Below are 23,496 nucleotides of genomic sequence, written 5' to 3'. Positions count from 1 at the left end.
GATATAATTGGGGATAGGCAGTCCCTTAGATCAGGCACTGAGGAATTCTGGGAGTTGAAGTCCTCCATGCTTAAAGTTGCCAAGGTTGGAGACCCCTGCCTTAGATAACCTGGCCCCATGTCATATAAGGCTTTACAGGTTGGCAACTGCCCTGGGAACAAACTGGTAACTAATACAATTTGTGGAGCAGAGATGTGAAATGGGCTGTTCTACGGTCATTCACATATATAATTGCTCATACTGCTGCAGTTGAAGCTTCCAGAGGTCGTATTCAGCAGGTTCTGACCAGTTCTGGAGAACCAGTAGTGGAGAACTAGTAAATACCATCTTTGACTGGCCCCGCCTTCAGAGTTCCAGCTGATTGGGAGGAAATGGGGATTTTGCAGTAACCTTTCCCTGGAGTGGGGAGGGAATGCAGATTTTACACTATCCTTCCCCTGCTAGGCCCACCAAGCCACACCCACCAAGCCCATAAAACCGTTAGCAAAAAAATTTGAATCCCACCACTGTTCCAGATACTCTTCAAAGGCAGTCCCTTGTAGAGTGCATTACAGTAGTCCATTCCGTAGCTAACTAGGGCCGTGATGGTGAACCTATGGCACCTGTGGCATGCGGAGCCATTTCTTTAGGGCAAGTGAGGCATTGCCCTGTCAGCTCCAGCACGCTGGCTAGCTGATTTTGGCTTTCATTTTTGGCTGTTTTTCGCCCTGCGGAGGCTTCCCTGAAGCTTCTGGAAGGTGAAAAACAACCCAATGTGCACACTGGAAGTTTGGAAATGGACTTCCGGTTTGCACGTTTCGCCGTTTTTCTCCCTCCGGAGGCTTCAGAAAGCTTCCCTGCAGCATCTGGAGGGAGAAAAACAGCCCTACGAGCAACCTGGAAGTTCAGAAATGGACTTCCGGTTTGGGTGTTGGACAGTTTTTCTCCCTCTAAAAGCTTCAGGGAAGCCTCTTGAAGCTTCCGGAGGGAGAAAAATGGCCCTAAGCGCAACCAAGAAGTCCATTCCCAAATTTCCACTTTGCGATTTGGACTATTTTTCTCCTTCAGGTGGCTTCCCTGAAACCTCTGGAGGGGGAAAACCGTCCCTACAGGCAACCCGGAAGTTGGAAAACGGACTGTTTCCGCCCTTCGGAGGGCCTGCAGGGGGCAGGGAGGCTTTCCTAGAAAGCCTCTGGAGCCTGGTGAGGGCAAAAATTGGGTCAACTGTGCCATCACAAAAAATGGGTTACGTACACATGCACGGATCCTGTACGCATGCAGGGGGGGTCGCATGTGCATGTGTGGTGGAGGGCACACGTGCGCATGATCTCCGTGCTTCCCCTGCTTTTGGCATGCGATGGCAAAAAAGTTAGCCATCACTGGACTAGGGCATGATGACCGAGAGAAGGACCTCCCTACTCTTCTTTAATGTTCAGCCTCTCTCCTACATGTTTAATGTTCAAATAAGTTTTCCTTCTGCGTGCATGGTTTTATTTCTTTTTTTTTCTTTGTGATATTTAACTTCAAGGTTGAATTGCATTATATAACAATGAGTGAATCAACTGAAAATAAAGAAAGATCTTCCTTGGATTAGTTTGAGTTTGAGTTTGAGTTTTATTTCACTTATATGCTGCCCTTTTCCCTAAGGGGACTCAGGGCGGCTCACAACTCAAAAAGGGAAGGGGGGATACAAACAGTTTAACAAGAACACAAAACTATACATAGTTAAAAAGCACAACAATCATACCATTCGAGATAGGGGCAGCGGATCTTTAGCCCCAGGCCTGTCGGAACAGCCAGGTTTTAAGGGCTATGCGGAAGGCCTGGAGGGTGGTGAGGGTACGAATCTCCACGGGGAGTTCATTCCAGAGGGTTGGAGCAGCCACAGAGAAGGCTCTCCTCCGGGTAGTCGCCAGTCGACACTGGCCGGCTGATGGAATTCGGAGGAGGCCTAATCTGTGGGATCTAATTGGTCTAGTGGAGGTAATTGGCATGGTAATTGGATTAATCGAGTGGCTGATCATAGGGATCATAGACTGAACAGAGTAGCTGTGTGATGAGATTATATCCATCAGAAAGAGCTAGACGATAACTTCATTGTACTAAATTAAGTCATTTAAGAAAAAGAATATGTTAAGTGCCATACAAGCTCTGGCATTGTGAATTGATCTCAAACTGCAATTCTAGAAGTTGAAAATGAAAGCGCCGTACAAGTCAATTAGCTCAGGTGTATCTAGGGCTGCCTCTATGTGAATTTTATTAAGTGGCTATTACAGGTGGACCTTGATTTAGAACTATTGATTTTGCAACTGTTCAAAGTTAAAAACAGCAGTGAAAAAAATTACAGGCAGTCCTCGGCTTACAGCAGTTCATTTTGCGATTGTTCGTAGTTACAGCAGCACTGAAAAAAGTGACTTATGACCATTTTTCACACCACATTTGATCATGTGATCAAAATTCAGATGGTTCATACCTCTGACCATTGCTGTGTCCTGGGGTCATATGATCCCCTTTTGCAAGCTTTTGACAAGCAAAATCAATAGGGAAGCCAAATTCACTTAACAACTGTGTAACTAACAACTACTGCAGGGATTCACTTAAGGAAGGAAGGAAGGAAGGAAGGAAGGAAGGAAGGAAGGAAGGAAGGAAGGAAGGAAGGAAGGAAGGAAGGAAGGAAGGAAGGAAGGAAAGTTGTAAAATGGCAAAACTCACGTAACTAATGTCTCACTTAACAGAAATCTCGGGCTCAATTGTGGTTGTAAGTACAGGGTCGTAAGCAGTGGTGGGTTGCAGGTAGTACGCCCTGGTATGGGTGTATCAAAGCCTACCCGTTCCGCTACGGTGCTCCGGAAGGCCCACCTGCCCACCCGAGCTCCTTAGCTGTCTTTTAAGGCTTCCACACTGTCGCGCACACACATGGCATGTACAGTGCCTGCGCAACGCTCCATGGAGCCGCTGGAGCATCATGGAGGCTCACGGAGGCGCTAAGATGCATGTGCATGCTGCGCGCGTCCATGTGGACACCACCAGGCCTGTTCCAACCAGAGTGGTTGGAACGGGATCCAGAACCCACCACTGGTCGTAAGTCAAGGACTACCTGTAATTATGATCAGTCCTTGCCCTTATGACTGTTGCAGTATGCCTGCAGTCACGTGATCAAAATTTAGATGCTCCACAACCAGCATGAAAATGATTGCAGTGTACTGAGGTCATCTGCAGCCTTCCATACTAGCCTCCAACAAGCAAGGTGAATGGGGGAAACTGGATTCATTTAAAGATCACACGATTCATTTAGCCACTGCAGTGATTTGCTTAAGCATGGTAAAAAAAAAAAAGGTTGTAACATTGGGTGTAACTCACTTAACAACTTTCTTAGCGATTTTAAAATTCTGGTCCTAATGGTAGTTGTAAGTCAAGGACTACCTGTGTTACAATAAAAGATAGAGGATAATGGAAACTACATCTTGTAAATTTTGACAATATTACAAACAATGCAATTAATCATACAGACATTTACTGTTTTAATGTACATGTATTTTGGAAGGTATAATTGTATAATCATTGTAGGAACTAGGTATGTCTAGTTTAAGGAAAAGAAGGACTAGGCGAGACATGATAGCAGTGGATTCAATATCTCAGGGGTTGCCACAAAGAAGAGGGAGTCAAGCTATTCTCCAACGCGCCTAAATGTAGGAGAAGAAGCAATGGGTGGAAACTAATCAAGGAGAGAAGCAACTTAGAATTAAGGAGAAATTTTCTGACAGTTAAAACAATTAATCAGTGGAACAACTTGCCTCCAGAAATTGTGAATGCCCCAACACTGGAAGTCTTTAAGAAGATGTTGGATAGCCATTTGTCTGAAATGGTGTAGGGTTTCCTCTCTAGGCAGGGGGTTGGACTAGAAGACCTCTAAGGTTCCTTCCAACCCTGCTATTGTATTATTGTAAGGGAAAATCACAAACCTGTGCCTCGCTTATTTTGCCCATGCCATGCAGGGGAATTCGCTGGAGAAAGCAATTATGTTGAGAGGAATTAGCAGTAAAAGGAAATCAGGCCACCAAAGAACACAGTGGCCAGACACCATCAAAGCTGACACCAGCCAGAGCATTGAAAAACACAAAGAAGCAGTGCAAGATCAGAAGGTTTAGAGAGATCTGGGCCAGAGAATCACCAAGAGTCGGACACAGTTGAATGGATAACATCCTCATCATCTCTCATATGGAAGACAATAGTTTTCTCTCTCTATTCTTTCCGCTCCATTAGTTTTTACTCTCCAGTCCTTTGAAAAGGCAATATAGTATTGCCCTATAAAAACAAAAACTAGGGAATTTCTTTTAAAAAAGAATTTGAAAACTATGCTAATTGAAAAATGGAGGCCCATTGTTGGATGCCACGGTATCATAAATCTGAATTGTCTACTAGGTACCCAAAATAGTCTAGACTCAGAGAATTACCATTTGTTTTTCTCAAGGAATGAGATTATTTTAAGCAAAATGCTAAATATGTGTAAAATATTTGCAGCCAGAGAAAAAAAATCTCCATTGCCACTTCTGCATATACTGCAAAGTAATTTTGATGGAAACCACAAGCACCCTTATAGTTGAATGACCCTCAGAATATGCCATATCTTCAAATGCCATATATTTTTTTGAGTCATTTTTTGAGTCATTTTATTAAGACTTATAGGCCGCCCTTCTCCCTGAGGGGACTCAGGGCGGCTTACAATCATAAGGGAAGGGTGTGCAGCAACAAGGGACAAACAATAAGTGACCAAAAATAAAATAGTAAAACCACAACATGCATTCAACAGTCAACACTCGGGCGGGTAAATTGGAAACCTATCCCCAGGCCTGCTGGGAGAGCCAGGTCTTGAGGGCTGTGCGGAAGGTCTGGATGGTGGTGAGGGTACGGATCTCAACGGGGAGATCGTTCCACAGGGTCGGAGCTGCAACAGAAAAGGCTCTCCTCCGTGTAGTCGCCAGTCGACATTGACTGGCGGATGGAATCCGGAGGAGGCCCAGCCTGTGTGATCTAATCGGTCGGAGGGAGGTAATCGGCAGAAGGCGGTCTCTCAAGTATCCAGATCCACTACCATGGAGTGCTTTAAAGGTGGTCATCAGTACCTGAAGCGCACCCGGAGACCGACAGGTAGCCAGTGCAGCTCGCGGAGGATGGGTGTAATGTGGGCGTACCGCGGTGCGCCCACTATCACTCGCGCGGCTGCATTCTGGACTAACTGCAGTCTCCGGATGCTCTTCAAGGGCAACCCCATGTAGAGCCCATTGCAGTATTCCAGCCTAGAGATCACAAGGGCTCGAGTGACTGTTGCGAGAGCCTCCCGGTTCAGGTAGGGCCGCAACTGTCGGACCAGGCGAACCTGGGCAAATGCCCCCCTGGTCACAGCCGACAGCTGATGGTCGAAAGTCAGCTGTGAATCCAGGAGGACTCCTAAGTTACGGACCCTGTCTGAGGGGTATAAAATTTGACCCCCCAGCCTAAGTGTTGGAATATCAGCCAAATTATTGTGAGGGAAGCACAACAGCCACTCGGTCTTGTCCGGGTTGAGTACCAGTTTGTTAGCGCTCATCCAGCTCTTAACGGCCTCAAGGCCCTGGCTCATCACGTCCACCGCTTCATTGAGTTGGCACGGGGCGGACAGATACAATTGTGTATCGTCCGCGTATTGGTGGTATTTTATCCCGTGCCTCTGAATGATCTCGCCCAGCGGTTTCATGTATATGTTAAATAGTAGGGGGGATAAGACCGAACCCTGCGGCACCCCACATGTTAGGGGCCTCAGGGACGATCTCTGCCCCCCGACCAACACCGACTGCGACCTGTCCGAGAGGTAAGAGGAGAACCACTGCAAAACAGTGCCTCCCACCCCCACCTCCCGCAGTCGTCGCAGAAGGATACCATGGTCGATGGTATCGAACGCCGCTGAGAGGTCAAGGAGAACCAGGATGGACGGATGGCCTCCATCTCTGGCCCTCCAGAGATCATCGGTCAATGCGACCAAAGCGGTTTCTGTGCTGTAACCAGGTCTGAAGCCGGACTGGAAGGGGTCAAGATAGCTAGCTTCCTCCAAGGCCCGTTGAAGCTGGAAGGCCACCACCTTCTCGACAACCTTCCCAATAAAGGGGAGGTTGGAGACAGGACGATAGTTGTTTAAAATGGCTGGATCCAAAGATGGTTTCTTCAGGAGGGGTCTCACCACCGCCGTTTTAAGTACGGCGGGGAAGTGCCCCTCCCGAAGGGAGGCGGTCACGACCGCCTGGATCCAGCCATGTGTCACCTCCCTGCTGTTGGCAACCAGCCAGGAGGGACACGGGTCCAGAATACAGGTGGAGGCACTTACAGCTCGAATGGCCTTGTCCACATCCCCGGAGGCAACATCCTGGAACTCAACCCAGAGATGGTTTGCCAAGTAATCCTCCTGTGTCTCGGCTATATTCCTAGTTAGGATGCCTATTAGGTGTGAAAATTATTAAAAATGGTTCAACATATCATAAATGTAAAAGTTAACGGAGGTTGGCATAGTGAGAGAGAGAAAATGAGTATGTCTATTACAGTAAATGGCAGCTTTGGGTTCATTTTTGCATTTTTAATAAGCAAACATTCAGACTTGAGATAGTGTATTGTTTGAAGAGGGATGTGATGGAATCAGCGCCATTGCAATCAGGGTTATGTATCTTGAGAATCCAAGATGAATTCTCCATAGTACCTCCAGAGTATTAATACATTGCAGCCACTGGTGGGATTCAATTTTTTTTACTACTGGTTCTGTGGCCAAAAAACAGGCATGTATGCCAGCCATCTGGTCTTTGGGTTTCTGGTGTACACACATGCACATGTGTTCCGGTTTGTGCACTCAGTGCCGAAAAGGTTTGCCATCACTCTCCTACACTCTGCTAGGTGGAATAATTTATATTCCTTTAAAGATACTTCTGGTGCTAAATTTCTTGATTTATAGCTTAAGCTGCCCCTATTTTGATCTCTTTGATAATATTCTGGAGCACTAGCTATGCATGAGCACAAGCTATGATTATGGAATAGATTTCTGATAAATATTTTGAACATGCTTGCAATGTGTTATATCTAAGAGACTAAGGATTGATATGGATCTTGTTACTACCCTGATGATCTCTTATCATCTATAGAATCTGTAGATCTATATAGAAATCCAATTTGTGTTTATTGACTGCAGCAAAAATTACTCTGTCAATCAGATAATACCCATGTAAGCTTATTTTGCTTATTGGCACTACACACAACATTTGGGTATAGAATCTCATCGTATAAGGATTTCATTAATTTCTTTTATAATTTCTTTTTACTGTACATGTTTATAAATAATTGTAGCTAGATAGGCATGCCAGTTTTTACTCTATTCTTTCCTAATAAAATTTAGAGGCTTCGATACAATATCTTCTGCTTCTTTTAAATGTGCTTATTTCAGATTTCAAACTCACACTCACTCAGCTACTAAGTAGGAATCACAATTTTTCAAGGCTGAGCAGATAATAGACAAGGGGGAAAATGTACATCAACAGAGTTTCTTGGGAATAAAGTTTACCTAAGTACTTTTTGCTTTCAACAGGAACATGCAGAAAAGTAGTCAAAATCCAGTCCAAAATTCAGAGAGCCAAATCACGTTTATCAGCCACTTCAATATCATTGTTTCACAAGGGATAATGCACTGGAACAGGAAATCAGACACCTGCTTCTAACAGAGACACATGTCTTTAATTAAGAGAGTTACTCCCTTCCTTGGCAAGGAGCCTCACTGAGCATATTTGCCCTGCCCTCCACAGTAAACATTGAGTCTGAGGGCTTAGAGGCCTTATGTCATCATCTGACTACACTAGTTGTTCTGATGGTCCCTGTGTTTGATTGACCTCAGGTGATTCCTGGCTTGGTATCTCATAAGACTGACATTCCATTGGTTCAGCTGGAGCAGCTTCTTTAGGGTCTGAGTCTGAGCCCTGGGCCATGACAGAATGAGCATTTTCATTATACTAAACCCCACCACAAGACTGTTTCTATCTGGATTTATTGGAACTGGTGGATGTCAGCTTGGGTGATTGGTTGTCAATATTCTCAACACTTGGTCAAACTATTACCATCGTCTGATTTTTATTGCCTGAAATGGCTACTATGTTACTTTTCTGCAGACATCTTCATTTTCAGAGTATTTAAAATTTTATATCAATGATCAAAAGCATATAGTTTTTTTATGGTCTTCAATCTCCCTGGCCTCGTTTCATAGTCGTAGTTGATTCTGTCGCATGGTTTATTCAGACTACAATAATACTATCTTGTATCTTTTTTGTTTCCAGAAAGAGAAAAGGACATTGGATGCTCACTTCAAGCAAGATGTCACTTCTTGTGTCCTACACTACTTCTTCTTACTTCAATTCTGAGGTATGCAAAATAATCACTTGTCCGGTTATTTAGTTTCCTATTTTTGTGGCATCATTGGAAAGTCAGGTGGAATCAGATGATACTTGGTTTCACTGGGAATTACCCATAACTGAATTTTGTCAGTTTTAATTGTGATACGACTAATCATTTCTTGTCGATCTTCCTGACTGACAATTAGGACGGCCACATCATTAATAAATGTTAAATTCATAAGTATTAAACCAAATCTTTATGTAACATTGCCAGTAACTTTCCCCAAAATACAAACCAGGCCTATATTGATTAAAAGTGATAAGACAATGCCACCTTGACAAACATCAGGTAAGATGGAGAAATCTTGATCCCAGTATCTTTATCAGAGGTGGGTTGCTGCTGGTTCGCACCGGTTCGGGTGAACCGGTAATGGTAATTTGGCCTTGGTCGCAGAACCAGCAGCGATCCAGGCTGGTCACACTCTCTAACTGGTTCCCCAGTTGCCGCTGCCGTTGCCGGCATGTTTTTTAGTAGTTTTTCACATTCTTCGCGCATGCGCAGAACAATTTACAGTGAACGGTACACACGTATGCAGCACACACAAAGCGAACCAGTACCAACGTCGGTAGGAACCCACCCTGCTCTGTATGATCTACTTTGACAGCTTGTAATCTAACAAAGGGCTTGGGATTTGGTGTATTTTGTGTGGTATCTTGTCTGCCCGAAGCATTGCCAAATCCTGTCATTGTCCACACTATGAAATGATCCTTTGAAACCAACAAATGGAATGGAGGGTTGTTTTTTGACAGAATTCAAAACCCAATTCCAGTAGATAGCATTACAAAGATTTGATCAGTGCATTCAGGACCATTTTTAAATCCAGCTGGCTTTTCTCTAATTTTTTACCCTTTTCAGACAGGAGTTCACTGGCAAATATTCTTTCCATAAATTTCCTTGAAATATAGATTTTTTTTAAATCAGTTTTTTCCTTGTGTTTTAATTCTGCCACTTTTTATTGGCATATAATTTCTGATATTGTCTAATTTTATTTTTAACTAAACCAGACACATTTTTTGCCATAGGATGGTCTTTGCTAGGCATAATAGATTTCCTTTGATATTTTTTTTTGCATTTATCGAGTTCTTTGCATGTTTCATCTTGATTGCTATACTATAGATATAAATAATATATTCCACTTTAGACTAGTAGGTCTCTAGAATGACCCACCTACGTTCAGATTATTTGCACAATTCTTTTGAAAGAGATTTCTTTCTCAGCAATATCTGAGTACTTCAGGTTGTTTAATTAATTGAGTCATTTAATTCTGTAAGCTTTATAACTAATTCTATTTGCTTTTAGTCTAGTGTATGCTAAAGCTTGGTCAGTGATAATACTTACTCCCCCAAAACTTTGACTGTCAGAAACAGAATTTCAAAAATTTCTATTTAATCAGTACAGGGTCTATTTTTTTTAAGTATCTATGCTGAGTTTTATGACTAAAAAGAGTGTTTGCTCATAGTAGATCAGATTTAATAGATGTACGGTACTGTAATCTCTACTTGCATTTTTGAATAGGTTATATCTGCCCATTCTATTCTATATCTTTACAGTCATTGTAGCCATTTTGGGCATTGAACTGCCCAATTATTCAGTCATTTGGGCTGCTGTGATTTCTGCGTCCAGTATTTGACTGAATAGAAGTACTCTATTTCCTCATTAGAAGCACTGTTAATTGGCACATAGCTAGAGATAATAGAAACATGCATAATCTGGCCCTATAACTATATCAAAACTGGTTATATATTCACGGTTTCTAACTTAGGACTGTGTTGGCAAGCTGAGTTGATAATGCCTAAAGCTTATTCACAATAAGATCCAGTTATACAGCTACAATACAATTTAGAGCTTGACTTCAAAGCTGGTATTTTAATTAAGTAATCCCTCTTTTTAATCAAGAGCTAGTATGGTGTAGTGGTTAAGGCAATAAGCTGGAAACAAGAAGACCGGGAGTTTTAGTCTTGCCTTGGATACAAACCCAGCTCAGTTACCTTTATTTATTTATTTTTATTTACTTATTTTGTCAAACATGTACAAGTTAACAGGTATAAACATAGACATGAACAAGGAAATGAGTACAAATAAATGGGGACAGTAGGACAGGGGCGGTAGGCAAACTGGTGCGCTTATGTACCTCCCTTACAGACCTCTTAGGAACGGGGTGAGGTTCACGGTAGACAATTTAAGGTTGAAGCTGTGGAGGTTTGAGGATGTAACAACGAGTCAGGTAGAGCATTCCAGGCATTGACCACTCAGTTGTTGAAGTCGTATTTTCTGCAATCATGAAGCGGTTTATCTTGAGTTTGTATCGATTGTTTGCCAGTGTATTATTATTGCAGTTGAAGCTGAAGTAGTTGTTGACAGGTAGGCCAGTCCCCCTCTCTCTCAGCCCTAGGAAGAAGGCAGCGATGGCAAACAACTTCTGAAGTCTCGCCAAGAAAATTTCAGGGAGTGGTCTAGGCAGTGTCCAGGAGTCAGCATCGACTCAAAAGTTCAGACGGAAACATCTGAATACTGGCCAGGCAAAGAAAGACTGTTTTGGAAGCGGGAAGTTAGCAGGATGTGATTAAAGAAAAGGTACTAACTTTGAGAGAAGCAGCAGCCAGGAGCTTGCAACTGTGTCTATCCTGGAGAGAGGGCGTTTCTGGCAGTGGCATACAGGAAATACTATAGCTAGAGTGGTGAACCTATGGCACGCATGCCCAAAGTGGCATGCAAAGACATGTCGCCCGGCACACGTGGCCTTGCCTGTTTGTCTTCCGGGTTTCTGGCGCACATGCATGAGTGATGATCAGCTGTCCTTCACAGATGTGGCAATGCCAAAAACTGGCCTGCGCATGCACCACTGGCCAGCTGATTGTAGGGCACGCATGCACACTAGAATCCAGAAGTTCAGCTTTTCCTGAATGTGGCCCCGATGAGAGCGTGCGTGCACGTGTGCCATTTCTGCATGACCTTTTTTCGGCAGTCTGTGTCAAAAAGGTTCACCATCCCCTTAGTATAGGATGGTTTTCCTTGCGTAGGGCAGATTTTCCCATAAAGTATTCCACAGAACCCACCATCGATCTATAACTAATATATAGAGGTAATCCTCGACTTACAACCACATTTTGCCCCAAATTTCTGACACTAAGTAAGGCAGTTGATAAGTGGATTTTGACCCATTTTACAACCATCCTAGCCACAGTTGTTGTTAAGTGAATCAATGCAGTGGTTAAGTGATAACACGGATGTTAAGTGAATCTGGCTTCCCCATTGATGTTGCTTGTCAGAAAGTTGCCATATGAGTCAGTTGCCAAGCGTCTAGATTTTGATCATGTGACCATGGGAATGCTCCAACGGTTGTAAGTGTGAAAAATGGTCATAGGTTACTCTTTTCAATCTGTTGAAACTTCAAACGGTCTTTAAATGAACTGTTATACGTTGAGGACTACTTTACCTTATTCCACGCTACCACAGTGGCTGTAATAGCAGTAAAATGAACTATTTTCTAGTATATAGGGAATTCCTGAATCTGCCACTGCACTGCTTAGAAATGGAGGGCCAGATGGCAGATGGAAGTGTTCTCTATTCCAGTGTTTTTCAACCTTTTTTGTGCAAAGGCACACTTTTTTCATGAAAAAAATCACAAGGCACACCACCATTAGAAAATGTTAAAAAATTTTAACTCTGTGCCTATATTGACTATATATAAAGTAATTTTCCCACGGCACACCTTACACTATGTCACGGCACACTAGTGTGCCGCGGCACAGTGGTTGAAAAACACTGCTCTATTCCACCACAAATGGTGGTGTTTTAATTTGTTCTCTTCTAATACTACAACATCTTTCTGAGCTTTTGTAACATCACCTATGACAATTAAGATGGCTCAGTGGATAAGACACTGAGCTTGTCGATCAGAAAGGTCAGCAGTTTGGCAGTTCGAATCCCTAGCGCCGCATAACGGAGTGAGCTCCCGCTGCTTGCCCCAGTTTCTGCCAACCTAGCAGTTCGGAAGCATGTAAAAATGCAAGTAGGAAAATAGGGACCACCTTTGGTGGGAAGGTAACAGCATTCTGTGTGCCTTCAGCGTTTAGTCATGCTGGCCACATGACCACTGAGAATGTCTTTGGACAGCGCTGGCTCTTTGGCTTTAAAATGGAGATGAGCACCACCCCCTAGAGTCAGGAACAACTAGCACATATGTGCAAGAGGAACCTTTACCTTTATGACAACTAAAACTACCTGACACATTTCTTTAATAAATCATAAGAGAAGCTCACTAACATATAGGATTAGTAGCAAGAATAAATTGCTACCCAAAATGGGAATGAATGAAAGGCAAACTCCAACTGAAATTTGAAATAATTGTCTGCATAAACCTCTTCCAAAGTTATGTTGAAATCTTCTGGAAATATTTTAGCCGTGAACAGCTTGAATCCTTCTTCTAGTCCATTAGAAAGTTCAAGTTGGAACACACTCGGTATTGTTTTCTGTTCAAGGATTAACTTCTGTACAAACTGTATTGTATAGGGCACCTCATTAAGTAAAGTTGGATTAGATAATCTCTTGACTCCATTCCAGCTGTCATGATAACTAGGGAGAATTTTCATGTTTAATTTTGGAGAAAACCTTTGCTTGGGGGATGGTCTGTTAATGTATTGCCTTCCAGTTATGTAAATGAAGGTCACTGAGTACAATAGACCCTCCCATGTTCTGAACTGGTTAGCCTTTCTCCACCTACTTCTCAGTAGACCAGTAGGACAAGAGCTAAAGAGACTATCTGTTCCCAGAGTAATAAGACTTTTCTTGGTTTTAGGACTTGAATAAGGAAACAAATGAGTTAATCATAGACCAAGAGAAGAGTGCAAAGAAGATATTTGGGTACCTATAATGCCTAACGTCTGTATAATATGTTCATTTGACCTCTTTCAACTTTGAGTTCTCCCAGAGTCCTTCGGGATTGGGCAGCATATAAATTTTATAAACAAACAAACAAACAAACAAATAAATAAATAAAGACAACTTCCAGTAGCAGTTGAAAATTCCAAAAGTGAAAATGAATATGACTTTAAAAGTTATATTACAATAATTATTACAGTAAGCATTCAGTCTTTTTACAATGCATAGCTAATTATGGCATGTTAGGTAATAATATCTTACTGAAAGGGCAGTAAAAATATGGTGGAAGCATCAATATTATTGTCCATGGAGATTCTCAGTCATCCAGGTCATGGTTGTCCCAAAGGTGCTTTTTCAAGAGGCAACTGGACTTTCTGTTTTTTCTTTGAAGACGTTTTGCTTCTCATCCAAGAAGCTTCTTCAGCTCTGACTGGATAGTGGGGAATGGAAGGTTTTATACTCCCAGTCAGAGCTGAAGAAGCTTCTTGGATGAAAAGCGAAACATCTTCAAGGAAAAACTAGAAAGTCCAATTGCCTCTTGAAAAAGCACTTTTGGGATATTTACATTATTGACAGAAGAATGTCTGAATAGCCTCCACAGAGAAGTCTAGGCAGTCCACATGACTTATGACAGTTCATTTAGTGACTGTTCAAAGTTACAACATCGCTGAAAGAAATGACTTATTTCACTTAACAACTGCAGGGATTCACCAAAGCACTGGCACAAGAAAAGTTGTATAATGAAACAGAACTCACATAACAAATGTCTCGCTTAGCAACAGAAATTTTGGGCTCAGTTATGGTCGTAAATCAAGGACTCTCTGTAGCACAAGTCCAGGGAAGCCTGAGCCAGGGATTTGCATTGCAGCATAACCAGCTTTTCATTTAATCAATTCGATTAAAAGATTTAGATTAGGTGGACCTAAAGTAGACAAGAGGATGTCAGTGGGCAATGGGCAATGTATGACCTACTCCTGATATAAATAATTAACTGTCTCCATCTGGGCATGCCTGCTTGGAACAATGTTTTACACATTTCAAGTGGCAATTATTACAGGTAAATAGATACAGCATTAGTACTTTCTGTTGCCTTTCCTCTCCAAATGCTATTTAATGATTTAAGTTGAATTGGAAATACAAGCTATGCAAGAGGAGGTATTTTCATGGGCTGAATCCTACTCTGGAGTTGCAGGTATTACTGGAGCCATAGAGTCATTAGCCTAAAATTATCTCTAGTACAAACACAAACGCATACACACACGTGCATACATTCCCATATTGTTTGAAGAAATTACCAGTAAAAGGGGGTTTGTTTTTGCCCCACCACCAATTTCTCTAGGTTGTACCTTGATGGCTTTTGGTTAGAGGCTTCATCCCTCTAACTTTATCCCCCCTCCCCGCCCCCCAAGCAGTGAACAAACCTAAGACATTAATCAAAATATGAGCTTGTACTTGGCTAATTTGTCTTTGGTTCATGTGCTATAACTCTCAGGAGGAATAATCATCAAACACAAAATGCATTTCTTCAGGCCACTACATGAATACTTTCCTATTGTTTATTTTCCTTTAATAAAAACCCACCAACAGCAGTGAGAACTGACAACATTGATGTGGCTTTTTAAGACAGCCAGAGGAGAAGGCAGTCTCAGATGGGAATTGCAAGCAGCTGTCAGAGAATTTTTTAAATGCTCAGTTAGCTGAGTAGAGTTATATGCTTGAGACAAGTAGCCATGTGAATTGAATAAATAAAAGAAGTAAATAAGTCACTGGAAGGCAGAAGCTTATCCAGAAAATCAGAATCAAATAACAAACAGAAACATATGGGGCAGTGGTGAAATTCAATTTTTTTACTATCGGTTCTGTGGCAGAGATGGGTTCCTACCGGTTCAGACCAATTCAGCTGAGTAGGAAGTAATTTGCCCGGCCACGACCCGGTTCTATTGGCAGCACAATTTTTTCACGACTGCGCATGCGCACGTAGCATGCATCAAGCTCGCACACACTCAAAGCACGTCCCTGAATGAACCAGCAGTAACAGACGCTGGAACCCACCCCTGTTCTGTGGCCATGGCTTGTTGACTGTGGCAGGGGAAGGATACTGCAAAATCCACATTCCCACACCACTCTGGGGCCAGCCAGAGGTGGCATTTGCTGGTTCTCCGAACTACTCAAAATTTCTGCTACTGTTTCTCCCGAACCTGTCAGAACCTGCTGAATTTCACCCCTGATATAAGGCCAAGAAGACCTAGGTGATCTAGCAGGTTTCTTCCAACAGCCCTCTGGGTTTTTAAAAGTATTGAAAACAGTTGCGCAAGTTCCTAGTTTGCTTTTAATCCCATCAATAAAGAAGCATGAAAATTAAATGCACATGTTGGCTGTGAAAATCAGAAGGGGTTAGTCTCTGTAGGACAGAAGAGTCATAATTCTGTCCTCATAGTACCCAGAGAATTGGAGAAATTGGTTCAGTATTTTTTCATAATTCTTAAGTTGCATAAAAGCTTCCCCACCCCCCTCCCGCTGCTTCCCTTCCGTGTGACTGGCCTTAAGGGCATTTATTGTCTTTATTGTTTCACTTCTCCTACATGGCTCCAATCCAGTCCCATGTGACTGAGAGATAGATTAAATGTTTGGTTTATATGTACCTTAGCACCCCCTTTTCTTGTCTTTTCTTTCATCCCAGGAAAGGGAAGGGAAAAAAATGATTAAGGACATATCTCTCATTCTCTACGTATATATATATAAAAAATGTGTTTATTTCAGGATCCAATGGAAGAAGAAAAATGAAACCTGTACCATTCTACTAATATAAAACTTATGATTAACTTAAAAAATAAATCACTTTTGTAAATTATTATGACAGAGCCTGCATAATGTACTATAGTGGTTAAGGTGCTGAACTAGAAGTGAGACAATTCCTCTAGGCGTGAAAGCCCATTGAGTGAGTTTGGATCAGTAAAGGGTCTACAAGAATAACAGACAAAGCCTGGGAGCAGAGTGAAGACAGGAATCAACCGTGAGTCATTATGTTCTCACAAGCAGTACAAATCCAATCTTTCTTGAATTCTGTTAACTCTTATATAATACCAATTTGACCATTAGTTGAGTAGATTCTTGTGTATAGGCGTGAGCACTAAATCAGCTTCACTAGAAATTAACATGTGGTTCTGATTCTTTGTGCCTCTCTTTCAATCTAGACCAGAAAGTCAAAAGACATACAATCTCTAGATTAATCCACAATGGGTAAATGTGGTAGATTACAGTCCATAATCTTCAATGGAGAGGCCTTTGTCCTACCTTAGATTGATTCAGGATCATCATCATCCAATATGTTGAATGAACTTAGATATTTATTATCTGTTGAAAGATATTCAAAACAGCCACTTCCCCCACAAATCTTTATTCTTGTATTGTAAGGCTATGATTGTCATACTTAATGAGGACAGTATTTAAAATCAATTTAATTCACATGTAAAATATTCTGAGGGGAAAAAACAGCAATTATTTTTTTCTTTTCATAGGGAATTCACAGACAGGATTGGCTCATAACTAAGTCTCACCATATTTTTCCTTCGCCTTTTCAAGTTATTCATTTCTAACAACCTTCAAGGGGGCGGGGGGGGGGAGGAATCTGCAATAAAAAGATATTGATAGCTCAGGAATGAAGGCAGTGAGTTGTGAATCTAATAGCAACCTTAGTTTTATATTCATTGCATATTAAAATCTTCCAAATGTCACCTTACATAGTATTTTCTCCCTAAACCTATATAATGTGGCAAGTTTTCACCCATGTCTCTATAGAATTGTACATGTACAACACAGATTTAAAAGGTTGGGGGGCTCTGTTATACATTTTGTAGGAAATCTGCCTCATACAAAGCTATTCAGAATTTCATCCCCAAGAGGGCTATCTACAAACTGAAATTGATTCAGGTGTAATTTTACCTGTGATTTCTACTAAGCAAACAGTCTCTGATGACCTCCTTAAAAAATAAACGCTCAACATCAAAGACATGTTAATGCACATTCAAGATGAAGAAGAAGAATGGCTGCAGGGAGAATTTTGTTAAAAATGAAGCAGCCATGACTTTATTTTAATGAATTTTAGGTTACAGGAGGGGAACATTTTTAATTATTACTTCTCAGGGATGAAGAAGGGGGAAAAGGCAAAACAGCCAAATCACTTAGATTGAAAATTAATTTAAGCCAATAGCAAGTAAATGCTATCTGCATTTGAGTTTTAATTGATGCCAATCCAGCCTTGCCCTAAATAGAATAGAATAGAATAGAATAGAATAGAATAGAATAGAATAGAATAGAATAGAATAGAATAGAATTCTTCATTGGCCAAGTGTGATTGGACACACAAGGAATTTGTCTTTGGTGCATATGGTCTCAGTGCACATAAAAGAACATTAAATACATTCATCAAGAATCATAAGATACAACACTTAGTGATAGTCATAGGTTACTAATAAGCAATCAAATCATATTAGGAAACAAATAAACAATATAAATTGTAAAGATACAAGCAACGTACGAAGTTATAGTCATAAGTGAAGGGAAGAGATAGATACTAGGAAGGATGAGAAGAATAATAGTAATACAGTCTTAGTAAATAATTTGACAGTGTTGTGGGAATTAGTTGCTTAGCAGAGTGATGGCATTTGGGGCGGAAACTGTCCTTGTGTCTAGTTGTTCTGGTGTGCAGTGCCCTATATAGCATCGTTTTGAGGGTAGAAGTTGAAACAATTTATATCCAGGATGTGAGGGGTCTGTAAATATTTTCACAGCCCTCTTTTTGACTTGTGCGGTGTACAGGTCCTCAATGGAAGGCAGGCTGGTAGTAATTGTTTTTTCTGCAGTTCGAATTATCCTCTGAAGCCTGTGTCTGTCTTGTTGGGTTGCAGAGCCAAACAAGACAGTTATCAATGCCTTGAGTATGGGACGTACTCAGACATCAGAAATGGCTCCCTTAAGAAATCTGACTGAACAATTTCTAGTAGCTTTGAAAGTTTGCATTCTTTTAAGCACACATTTAAAAGCTGTAAGAGAAGTGAATTAGTACTTTAGCCTCAAACATTTTTAGTCCACCTGGTGTACAGTATAATATTACAGGACAGGCATTAGCTCAGTCTTAATTTCTGTAGTTTTTCTAAACTAAAGACCCAATTTGACATTTGAAAATCAAGTGTTTTACTGTGTAGTAAGCAGTCACAAGTTTTAGAATGTTTTTAATATAACAACCATCATAAAGAAGTTATTTTTTTTATTGAGAACAAAGTGTTTAAGAAGGGAAGGTTAAGTTCTTTATTTGTCTAGGCTGAATTAAAATGTCATGAACTTTGGCATTGTCAAAACATGAAGAAGCTGTAGTTCAGGGGTGTCAAACTCTTGATCCATGGGCTGGGTGGGTCACAAGCTGGCCACACCCACACTCAGTCTAGCAAAGGGGGGTGAAGTCCTGATACTTCACCTGATGACAATGTGATAGCGTAAGTCTGACACCCCTGCTGTAGTTGAAATGGAAATGGCATCAGGCTTAGGTATTTCAGCAGAACTGAATACAAAATCTTGGTTTTTTGTTCTTCATGTTCCAGCAAAGAGCAGGACAAAATTAAAGAGGAATGAAAAGTTCCATTGATAGCTGAGTGCACATGATTTGGGACGGGTGTGAGAGAAGAGGAATTTAAACTGGCACTCTAGTTTCAATAAAGATTCACTAAATCTTCCATGCACTAAAAAATGCCAGTAATTTGATCAGGAAATTCCTCTCGTTTCTATGCCGAATCAAGTATTTATGTTGCTTCAAAAAGTGCCATGGGATACAGAATGAGATTCCATGTATCCTATCCTAAACAAGATTACAGATGATTTAATCAAAAGTTGGGCCAAGTGATTTTTTAGTGATTTTTTTTAGTGATTTTATTAGTATTTATAGGCCGCCCTTTTCCCTGAGGGGACTCAGGGCAGCTTACATAAAATAAGGAAGGGAGGGTACAAGACAATAAACACAAAACAATACATAAAAGTAAAATAGTAAACAACATTCATTCATCATTCGGGTGGGGACGGATTATCTTTATCCCCAGGCCTGACGGGCTAGCCAGGTCTTAAGGGCTGTGCGGAAGGTCTGGACGGTGGTGAGGGTACGAATCTCCACGGGGAGATCGTTCCAAAGGGTCGGAGCTACTACTGAAAAGGCTCTCCTCCGTGTGGTTGCCAGTCGACACTGACTGGCAGATGGAACTCGGAGGAGGCCTAATCTGTGCGATCTAATTGGTCGCAAGGAGGTAATTGGCAGGAGGCGGTCTCTCAAGTACGCAGATCCAAGTAATTTACATGTAGTTATTGTGAACTGTAGCTACCTTATAACAAAATTGTTTTCCTATGACTGAAAGCAATACCAGATAAAATCTGGTTTGATTGTAACACTGCTAAAGAAATAATAAGAGAATTGGCTCAAAGAGTATATCTAGGGATGTTGTAGCCATCTTGGAAACTTACTAGAACAGCCCCAGGAAAATAATATGCGGGACTGAAATATTCTGCAGTTCTTTTATTTTTTTAAAAAAATCCAAATAATTGGCTAAATTAAAGGACACAACTACACTGTATTTTACCTTCATGTAGTACATATTAGCTTATGTGAAGATTATAGCATATCAAATACTGAGCAATTTTGTGTGCAAAATCTACAAGAGTACATTATTCACAGAGAACCTTTGAAGGTTCCAGTTTTTGCAGTTTCTACCACGAAGATCCTTCTTTATCTGGAAAAAAAAATTCCAGTGGAAAACATTGCACAGAAATGATAGTAGATAATAAATGCTATAAAAGATTTAACTAAGCTTGCTCACAGTTCTTATGCATGTCTATGTATTCTTCAAATTATTTCTTTCTAATCAAATATCAAAAATTTGACACAAAGTTATTTCAGGTATAAAGTGGAAGAAATTCATAGTTTATTGGGCAAATGATGCCTTTCTCTTTCTTTCTCCCACTTCTAATAAACTCTGAATTGTTAATACAGTTCATAGTCTCTATCTAATACAGTTCTAATCAACTATGAATTGTTGATATCTCTCATTTGTGTGCTTCTCCCCCTTCTGCTCCAGCATAATCACAAGGGATTTGGAAGTCCATCTGCTATATCTTTAATTGACCAACAATAGTTGTATATGTGAAATTGGAAAAACTGATTAATATTAGGTTGGTTTATGCATAGAAGCCAACTATAAATTTGTATCATTTATATTTTTAAAAAAGTAGATTAGCCACAGTTTAAGACCTAAATCATGATTTATTAAAACAGAAATAAAGAAACCTGCATTCAGACAGATGTCAAATTAGTTATTTCAGTAAATAATAAAGGATATAAAGTGCAGCATAGGGAAACTGTCACTGAAAACAGGCTTTTAAAATCAAGGCTTGAACAAATTGTTGACCTTTTATTCTGTGTAAAAGTCATTCTTATATAAAATTGAAATCCACACCTGGAAATTAGTTGCCTGGCTACATCTGCCTGGCTTCAATGTCCTTATTTAGCAGGATTGTCTTTGATGGCTACATGTTCTAACATGTATAACATGTGACAAAGAGGTGGCATTCAGCAGGTTCTGATTCAGCAGGTTCCCGTACCGGTTCTGACTAGAGAACCGGTAGCGGAAATTTTAAGTAATTCGGAAATACCACCTCTGACTGGCCCAGTGGTGGGTTTCAAAATTTTTTAGAACCTCTTCTGTAGGTATGGCCTGCTTTGTGGGTGTGGCTTGCCAGTCATGTGACTGGGTGGGAATGGCTTGCCAGCCATGTGACTGGGTGGGAGTGGCCAACTTGTAAAATGTGGTGAAACTCATTTAACAACGCTCTTGCTTAGCAGCCAAAATGTTGGCTCAGGAACTCTGGCATTGAAGTATGCAAGTCTTAAAGCTGTCAAATTACAAGACCTTTGCACCCCTAACCCTTTAGAAAAAGAAACCCCAGGGGTGTTCAAACTTGACAGCTTTAAGACTTGTGGACTTCAACTCCCAGAATTCCTCCTCCAGTCATGTTGGCTCAGGAACTCTGGCATTGAAGTGTGCAAGTCTTAAACCTGTCAAGTTACAAGACCGTTGCACCCCTAACCCTTTAGAAAAAAACTCCAGGAGTGTTCAAACTTGACAGCTTTAAGACTTGTGGACTTCAACTTCCAGAATTCCTCCTCTCGCTCTTCATCTTGATGATGTGCGGACGGGCGGGGGAGGGAGGGAGCTGGAACCGGTTCTAAATGGCACTGTAGATTTGTGGAACCTCTTCTATAGATGAGGTTAGAACTGGCAGGAACCCATCCCTGGACTGGCCCCATCCCCATCTATTCTCTGCCTCCCGAGTCCCATCTGATCGGGAGGGAATGGAGATGTTACAGTATCCTTCCCCTGCCACGCACACCAAGCTATGTCACACCCACCAAGCAACGCCCACAGAACCGGTAGTAAAAAAAAATAAATCCCACCACTGATGTGACTGGTTCTGAGTCTAAACTAGACCCCTATCCCATGGATTTTTTTTTAAAAAAAGCCCCTATGTTAGACTTTTGATTTAAATCAGTGTTTCTTACTCTCAGCAACTTTAAGATGTGTGGACCTCAACTCCCAGCATTTCCCAGTTAACATGTTTCAATTATTCAGTAGCTCCAAAACTGGTCATGTTAGACCATCAGAGACTTCATTGTCTTAGATCTCTGGGAGTTGCCATTTCAATGACTAAGAAAAGGATCAAGCTGAGCAAAGCTGCTCTAATCAATCTACTGCCTCCAGATGAAAAGAAAGGAAAATGTTTTTCAAAGCTGGTTTTTTCAACCAGGAAGAGTAATGCAGGTACCATTCATCTGGTGCAGCCAAAAGGATGGAAAAGGTTCTCTTCTCCTGAACACACCCTTGTTTTGTAAAAATAGCAAAACAAAAAATCTGTAGGAAACTCAGTGTAACTGAGCATCATGTGAACATCTCAAACAATGTGCTACTTTTGGAGAAAAGTAACTCAATCCAAAGATTTAATGATAGAACTCAGTTAAAGGGTCCCAGTGCAAACAGGGTAATTTATTCTGACCTTTGCTTGAATTATTGAAAATTACTGGATCCCATAATTCAAGAAATTTCCACTAAAGTTTTTTTTCCCCTACTTTCCTTCAGCTCTGGCCTCATTGGTTGCTATGGCAAAGTTTGCAAGACTTCAATAAACATGCTCTCACCCAAAGTTCACTAGGGATATTTGTGTTGTTGAGAGTTAAGTTCAAAGAGCCAAAGTCCCAATAATAAGTTCTAGGCAGTAAATGGAGTGAGTCAAGATCATTTTGTACTATAACAAAAAAAATTATTGTTTGGAAAATTATTGGAAAGGTGGCCAAGTAAGCCATCGAATCTCCGTATAAAAGCAAACTTACATTGGATGATTCTTCCAGTTTACCACTATCTATTTTCCCTTTAAGTGTTCTTAGAATAGGCAACCTTGTGCCCTGCAGGTATTTGAAATAAAACTTCTAGAACTGCTTTGCCATTGATCAAAATAAATGAAGTTAAAATTAAGTGGAAACCACATCTATCTATTTGACAAGGAAAATACTTCTGCAGGGAAAGAAGGAGGGAGGGAGGAACACAGACACACACACACACACACGTCCCTCTTTGATTGCAAAACACATTATCAGAAAGACTATACATGGAAGATCATCTTTATTAAGTTTCATGCTTGTCATAAGATACAAACAAAAATTACCCCAATTTGATAACAGAATTTAAAATGTGCATTAATAAACAACTACGAAAAACTCTTAGTGGTAAATTACTCTCTTATAGTAAGTGCATAATGGAAATGTCATGGAAGAGGTTTATTCCCACTGCAAATTTGTTGTTTTGGTTGAAAAGATATATTTTTTTTAATTAACATGATTACACATCATCTATCTATTGCAGGTCCTGGGCAAGGACTCGATAGATGTATAAAAAATGCCAGTTTTAGTTTAAAATTAGATGACTGTGCAACCAATAATAATAATAATAATAATAAAGTAATATAGTCATAAATAATAATATAAATATTAATACTGATCATGAATAGTAACATTACTCTTTAAGTTTTAATCACCAATAAGGGAAGTCAGTCTCTTACCCATCTAGGTTAGGGGAAGGGATACCCTTCAAA

At 40.8% G+C, this 23,496-nt stretch overlaps 1 protein-coding gene across 4 annotated transcripts in view; it reads left to right on the top strand.

The window, feature by feature from the left end:
* Nucleotides 1-23,496, top strand: part of PRLR (prolactin receptor) — a 110,022-nt gene that overhangs the window by 44,208 nt on the left and 42,318 nt on the right. For all 4 annotated transcript variants that reach the window (XM_087715407.1, XM_087715406.1, XM_087715405.1 and 1 more), the window contains one exon: nt 8,319-8,403. The gene's annotated coding sequence lies outside the window, so the exon portion shown is untranslated. The remainder of the gene's footprint in view (nt 1-8,318; nt 8,404-23,496) is intronic.

Source organism: Thamnophis sirtalis, unplaced genomic scaffold (genome assembly GCF_051295495.1).
Source record: "Thamnophis sirtalis isolate CommonGarterSnake01/CBP01778 unplaced genomic scaffold, rThaSir2_p1.2 scaffold_5, whole genome shotgun sequence".
Taxonomy (NCBI): domain Eukaryota; kingdom Metazoa; phylum Chordata; class Lepidosauria; order Squamata; family Natricidae; genus Thamnophis; species Thamnophis sirtalis.
Note: the sequence above shows the minus strand (reverse complement) of the source record. Positions and strands in the feature narration are given on the sequence as shown.